The 7,500-nt window shown below is 36.7% G+C and overlaps 1 protein-coding gene across 1 annotated transcript in view; it reads left to right on the forward strand.

Moving 5' to 3' along the window:
- The window catches only part of LOC137628993 (uncharacterized), a 324,656-nt gene that overhangs the window by 189,783 nt on the left and 127,373 nt on the right, over positions 1-7,500 (forward strand). The window lies entirely within an intron of this gene.

Consider the following 7,500-nt stretch of genomic DNA (forward strand, 5'->3'; position numbering starts at 1 on the left):
ATAAACTATAAAAAGAGACTTACGTCAGCCTGTTCAATATAAAAACTTTCGTTGCAAGTTTGAACTTTTGAAGTTCCACCTATTCAATTGCATGATTAGGAATATTATTCCACAACTTGGTCAAAGCTGGAATAAAACTTCTTGAGTACTGTGCAGTATTGAGCATTATATTGGAGAAGGCTAGACTGTTAGAATTAACTGCGTGCTCAGTATTACGAACAGGATGGTATTGTCCGTGAAGATCTGATTACAGATGGTCAAAATTATGAAAAATCTTATGGAAAAGCATAACGAACTAAGTTAACGACGGTGCCAGATATTAATATCTAGATCAGCATTGAGAAACCTAATAGACCGTAAGTACCTTTCCAACAAATTAAAGATTTATATAATTCACCAGCTGAAAACCAGGCAGGAGAACAATAGTCGAAACAAGGCAGGATGAAAGAATTAAAACACTTCTTCAGTAAAAATTGATCACCGAAAAACTTAAAAGACTTTCTCAACAAGCCATTTTTTATTCAATTGAATAAGAGACTGTATGTGAGGGAGAAGTATGTTTTCAATCACTGTGCTTCTTTCTATAAAAACCATAGTTTCCTTGATGGTTTTGGATGTGTTGCCCACAGCTTTGTTGTTTATTTCCGTTTAAAGGTTTAAAGGCCCCTCATGAATGGCAGAGGCAATGGACAGTGACATTGCCTTATCAAGCAGGACAATGCCATAGAGACTGACCATATATGCAAATGATCAGCACCCAAGCCCCATCTCCACCCAAGTTAGGAGCAAGGAGGGCCAGGCAATGACGCTAATAACTCGGCAGGTAGACCTATAGGCTCCCCTAAACCCCCCATCCTTATCCCCCAAGGATGGTGAGGATGCAGCGACAAAAAGAAACTATTATGTTCGAGCAGGGCTCGAATCCGAGTCTGGTGTTCACCAGTCAAGGTAGTAGGTTGGCCAGGTTGTGATACTACCGCTAGAGAGTTATGGGGTCCTTTGACTGTCCTGACAGTACTACATTGGATCCATCTCTGTGGTTACGGTTCATTTTCCTTTTGCCTACACAAACACCGAATAGTCTGGCCTATTCTTTACAGATTCTCCTGATTGTCCCTTCTTTCCTTTCCTCGCTGGGCTTTTTTTCCTGTTGGGGCCCCTGGACTTATAGCATCCTGCTTTCCCAAGTAGGGTTGTAGTTTGGCAAGTAATAATAATACCACATCGGCCACCACAAGGTTTTTAATGTCGTACCATATCCCACCAGTAATAGGGGAACGGTGTACGAGACTTGGGTAAAGGTTGTAAGAAGCATTTTTCGACGTAAATAGTTTAGAAAATTACGGGGACACATCATAAATTAACGTAACCTTCTTTACCATGTCTTACCCTGGGTTGTGGCCTCTTTACCACGCATTGGCCCGCCCTCTTTCGTTGTACTTTCGTAGCTACATCCCAGCATGATCTGTAGGCTAATTTTCCATGGACCCAAGAACCTTAGGTAAAGTTTGTGGTAAGGATATTTACAAGGATACATCCTAATCTAGCCTGATATATATCACGACTGGCATATACTGGGTTACCAGAAGAACGTTCGTAAGCAATGAACATGGATTTTTTTTTCAAAGACTCTTTGACGTAAGTCCTCTTGTGTCTTATTGTTTTACCATTTTGGACGGATTTTGTAAAGATCCTAGAATTGGTTGGTGTAATTTATAGTTAATCAATTCAAGTATCGTCTTAATGTTGGTTTAATAGTAACCAACACATCAGCGATATACTCATCTGTGTGTATATATATATATATATATATATATATATATATATATGTGTGTGTGTGTGTGTGTGTGTGTGTGTGTGTGTGTGTATGTTTTGACTGATAAAATGATCCCAACATGGTTTATCAGGAGTTTTTATTTTTTATACGGAGCAAACGAATTAATACATTTTTTTCAGAAATTAACACTTTTAGACGCATACCATGACACATTGTAGTTAATCCCTGTCTTTTGACTATGGACAAAAATAATCCTAAACACTAATTGAGTGGTAATGGTTAAACATATTACGTTTATCCAACATTGCAGATTATTTGCAGAAATTCTTTTCGAGGAAAAAAAATATATTAAAAGCTGTAAGTAAGGATAATGCAAAGAACTGTTTATTGAAACAATGGAAACTAGAAAAGAACTGAAAATGCAGACGTCCGCCACGGCAGCGTATTTTTCGAAACCAGCTTACCTTTCCCATAATCAATTTAGACCGTAGGCGTATTTGAAGTCCGTGTTACAACCATGTGCGAACTTGGGTATAAGGTTAGCGTTAATTCGGTCCACCTTTTGCTCGACCTTGACCTTGACCTTTGACCTAAGGCTTTCAAAATTGAATCACTTCCTCCACGTCTCAACAGTTAATCCCTGAACGTTTTACTACTCTAGGAGTAGTGAAACGTACTGGGGAAGTTATTCACAAAATTAGGGATAAACAGACAAACAGGGTGAACACATAACCTCCTCCTATCTTCGTTGGTAAAAATTGAACAGTTTAATCACTAAAAGTTTAAAGGCCACTTATGAATGGCAGAGGCAAGGTACAGTGACATTGCCCTAACAAGCAGAACAATGCCCCAGAGACTGACCATATATACATATGATCAGCGCCCAAGCCCCCTCTCCACCCAAGCTTGGACCAAGGAGGGCTAGGTAATGGCTGCTAATGACACAGCAGATAGACTTATGGCTCCCTCAAACCCCTCATCCTTAGTTCACAAGGATGGTGAGATTGCAGCGACCAAAGGAACTAACGAGTTTGAGCGGGACTCTAACCCCGGTTTGGCGTTCACCAATCAGGGACGTTACCACATCGGCCACCATAACTCTAAAGCCAAAAAAACTCACATTGCGAAGAATCCGTTGAAACTCCTCACAAGATAAATCGTCTCGTGAAAGTAAGAGGATTAACTCGATGCAAGAAGGGAAGTGATTCACTCGAGAGACAGCAATGCAATCCTGAAGGAAAATAGGACCCGATGAAGAATACACTTTGACCAGCTTCAGGAGCACTTGCTACTCTATCTTGTTTCTCTTCATCTTATTATTTTGAAGCTTTAATGGTGTATATATGAACGATTTATTTTAATGTTATTATTGTTCTTAAACTTCTCTTGTAGCTAATTTCATTATTTCCTTTCCTCGCTGGGCTATATTCCCTGGTGAGGATTATTACTTTTATCGCCACTATTGTTATTCGGTTATTAAATATAACCTGTAATCGAGAGATAGATTATTCTACTGGTCTAATATATTTTCAAGTTTCAAAAGTCTTTTTCTTAGCATTACACATTATATATATATATATATATATATATATATATATATATATATATATATATATATATATATATATATATATATATATATATATATATATAAGCTCTTTCTTTCCCACTGTTACCCTTATATTAAGGGGTCGGTTGCCTGATGCACCCTCTCCAATGCCTTTTATCATAGGCATCGTAAAAGAATATGATGAAACTTCACTTTATTAGTTGAAACACTAAACAACTTTTTATTTTATTGATCTTTTGATTAATTAATGTTCCCTGTTGCAACTTATAACATCTTGCTTTTCCAACTAGGGTTTTAGCTTAGGTATTAATAATGATAATAATAGAATAGAATGTTGAGTGAATAGAAGGCTACTAGAAAGTTTGTTACATAACACAATGAAGAGGTTGGGTAAAGAGGTGCTTGACATGTGTATAGTCGGTGGAGATTCCTCAAGTTGTGGAAAAGAAGAATCAAGTGTTATGTTGTACACGTGACAGTAATTTCTTTAGTCCTTTATTTTGATGATGGAAGGGTTCCAAATAGAAAAATGTTTACAATAAGTATCATATTTCTTTAATATATGGCGAAGCTACACTTTGCTATTGTGATTGCTATTTCATAAAATCTTGCAAAATAATTGCAGTGGTCTGCTTTCTGTACTCTATATACAGTATTACTCTGGAAGTTTACACCAGCCTTCTTGTCTCTTGCTTGAGGGTACACTCGGGCACACTATTCTATCTTATTTCTCTTCCTCTTGTTTTGTTAAGGTTTATTTTTTAGTTTATATAGGAGATATTTATTTTAATGTTACTGTTCTTAAAATATTTAATTTTCCATTGTTTCCTCTCCTCACTGGGCATCCTTTATTAGCAATTAATAATAATAATAATAATAATAATAATAATAATAATAATTATAATAAATCCTTCATAAAAAAAGAAAAAAAAGAAGAAGCTTCAGGTCTTCCAATTCGACTCTTAGTATTTATAAATCCGTATTCTTGGTATTGTGAAATCTTCCGAATATTTGTCGGTTTCCAATTTGCTTTCCTTGTAATCTATCCGTCTATTATTATAGAATTTTTATACTGAAACTTGATTATTCTCATTTTCTCGTAATTTTACACAATGTGGGCAGAGTAACCCGTGTCCAATTGTATGACCAATTATTTAGCTCTCGTGCGTTACATTAAACGAATAAATGATTAAAGTTTTACTATTTCTACCGATGGCTTTTTATGTCGATTATGCCTTTGCGAAACTTCTGCAACATTTTTTTGGCCTTTGCCTCAGTTTCTTTAATTATGAAATAATATATCGTTTTATGAATATCCAGTATAGCTTTATTTTCCTTTTCCTTAATTTCAGGCGTTACAGACTTGTAAAGAGTAGCTTCATTTGAAAAAGATTTTGCGTACACGAAACTTCATCTTAATGAATTTTTTTTATCTTTATTACATTGATCCATATTGTTCCTCTTTTATTGATCAATAGATGTAACTGGTAATTTTGAATGCAGATATTTTCAGAAAAAGTTTCAGCATTAAAGATAATGCTTATTTCGATAAGTTACTAATGCCCATATAATCACATTGCGTTTAATATCATAAATTGTCTAATTCTTCTGTGTCCCTAAAAGTCAAGATTAATTATTTTTATTATATAAATACAAAATAATTTTAATTCCTTATCCAACAAGTTTCTTTTAGTAGATTTTCAATCTATTATCTCTTAATTTAATCGTAAGTTATTACATACGCACGGAGTGTGTGCATGAGTACATATGAGAGAGAGAGAGAGAGAGAGAGAGAGAGAGAGAGAGAGAGAGAGAGAGAGAGAGAGAGAGAGAGAGAGACCAAGGTGACCTGCAAAGGCATGAAAAATTCGTCATACGAGAGAGAGAGAGAGAGAGAGAGAGAGAGAGAGAGAGAGAGAGAGAGAGAGAGAGGAGAGAGAGAGAGAGAGAGAGAGAGACCTAGGTGACCTGCAAAGGCATGAAAAATTCGTCATACGAGAGAGAGAGAGAGAGAGAGAGAGAGAGAGAGAGAGAGAGAGAGAGAGAGAGAGAGAGAGAGAGACCTAGGTGACCTGCAAAGGCATGAAAAATTCGCCATTCAGCTGCCTGGGCTTTACCAAAAGAAAGGAGGGAGAAGCCAGAGGATTTAGCCTTTCTGGTGACAAATACTTCTGAGGCAGAGAGAAAGAGGAAGAGAAAGGGAGAGGTCATGCGACATGAAATATGAAAAGATCCAAAAATAAAAGAACACGTTGTAAAGGCCAAGGTAACATACGCTCACTTTCTACTTTACAATATTCAGAAGATGCAGTTGAGAAATAAATGTCATTATTATCAGTAGACTTTGGGATTGAGATGGTGTAGGAAGTATGTGTGTGTCTAAACTCATGTTTTTTTTTTCTCTCTCTCTCAAATCATGTATATATCAGTGAACTATGAAAAAACCTGTGATAGTGTGCACCTCCTAAATATGTAAATTTGATCAAGTCTATTCATGAGCATAGCAGGGGCTAAGTTAATGTTAGTGGTGTCCTATCAAATGAATTTCCTGCCAAGAGTGGAGTACCCCAAATGAATGAATGAATGAATGATTTGAAGTTCTCTGGCATCCTTGGAGTACTCCAAGAGAATGTATTGTCACCTATGTTGTTTATCCTTCTCATGGATTTTGTAATGCGTAGAACAGGTGGAGAAGGATTTATAATAGGTAATTACCTGACCTAGAGTATGCTGATGACGCTGTCCTGACAGTATTAGCATAAAACCACAGGATTTGCAATGCTTGCTTACCAGAATGCTTGAAATATCCCACGAGGTTGGGCTTAAGATAAATAGAAGAAAGACAGATGATGAGAACGGAGTGTGCAATGGAAGATGAAATATCATTGGAAGGAGAAAGGATTAATGAGGTAGACTCATTCAAATATTTACGAACTGTAATCTCCAGTATCTAATACAGTCTTTAGAATTTGATTTTAATGAAAGATTGAAAAATTGCATATCAGATAATGGCTAGGTTAAGTAAAATTTGGAAACCAAATCACCTAAAATTAGATATGAAAATCTGTCTATATATCAGTTTAGTGACATCGTTGCTAAAGTATGGGCATGAGTCGTGTTATGACAATAAAGCAATATCCAACAGATTTTGAAGATTTAAGAACAAAGCCCTCAGAAGAATGTTGGGAGTTAGATGGCAGGACAGGATTAGAAATGAAACTATAATAGAGATTACTCGAGTGCCATATGTGGATGAAAGAGTAGATGGTTTGGGCATGCTCTTTGCACTCCCCAAAAGAAATTAGTTCATCAAACTTTCAATTGGGCTACACAAGGCACTAGAAGAGTTGGAAGACCCAGACCAACATGGCTGAGGACTTAAAGTGTGAAATGGAATATGTTGAATGGAGAAGTTAATTTAAAAGCTCAATATAGATACGACTAGTGAAATCTAACCTAGACACTTTGCGTTAACAGGCGTAGGAGATGATGATGATGGTGATATACTCGTGGGTGTGTGTGCATGCGTGTGTGTATTTGTATACACACACACACCAGAACCTTTGAATACTTGGACATTAGCTTTGAAGTCAATGCCATCCTTGCATTATATGTTTTTATTGAATTGCGTATGAAAAAGGTCAATATACAGTGGAACCTCTACACACAAACGTATCTACATCCGAATTTTCCAACACCCCAAGTAAAATTCGAGCAATTTTTCGACTCTACACCCGAATTTTATTTCGACACACTTCGTCGTACCGGTTGTATCCGAATTTTTCGACACGCGAAGTACAATTCGAACATGTTCCTACTCCACACCTGAATTTTTTTTCGACACCCGAAGTAAATACTCATAGCGCCAGATGTATTTTTTATTTCCGCCGATAGAAGGCAGCATTTCTACCTCGGAGGAACCCTCAATTAGCGTGGCTTGGGACATTCCTCTGTTCTCGTCGGCTTCGTGTGGTTATGCCCTGTGTGTTCTGCTATTAACTGTGTTTTAATCGTGATTTTTTACGTTCATCCTTTTACGGTATTTTACGTAAATCATGGGTCCTAAAAGGCTTAGTTTCGCAAGTGATAGTGATAGTGGTGAGAAAAGGAATAAGGAAATGCTTTCTTTAGAAGTAAAGCAAGGAATTATTAA

The sequence above is a fragment of the Palaemon carinicauda genome, chromosome 37, assembly GCF_036898095.1.
Source record: "Palaemon carinicauda isolate YSFRI2023 chromosome 37, ASM3689809v2, whole genome shotgun sequence".
Lineage (NCBI taxonomy): Eukaryota > Metazoa > Arthropoda > Malacostraca > Decapoda > Palaemonidae > Palaemon > Palaemon carinicauda.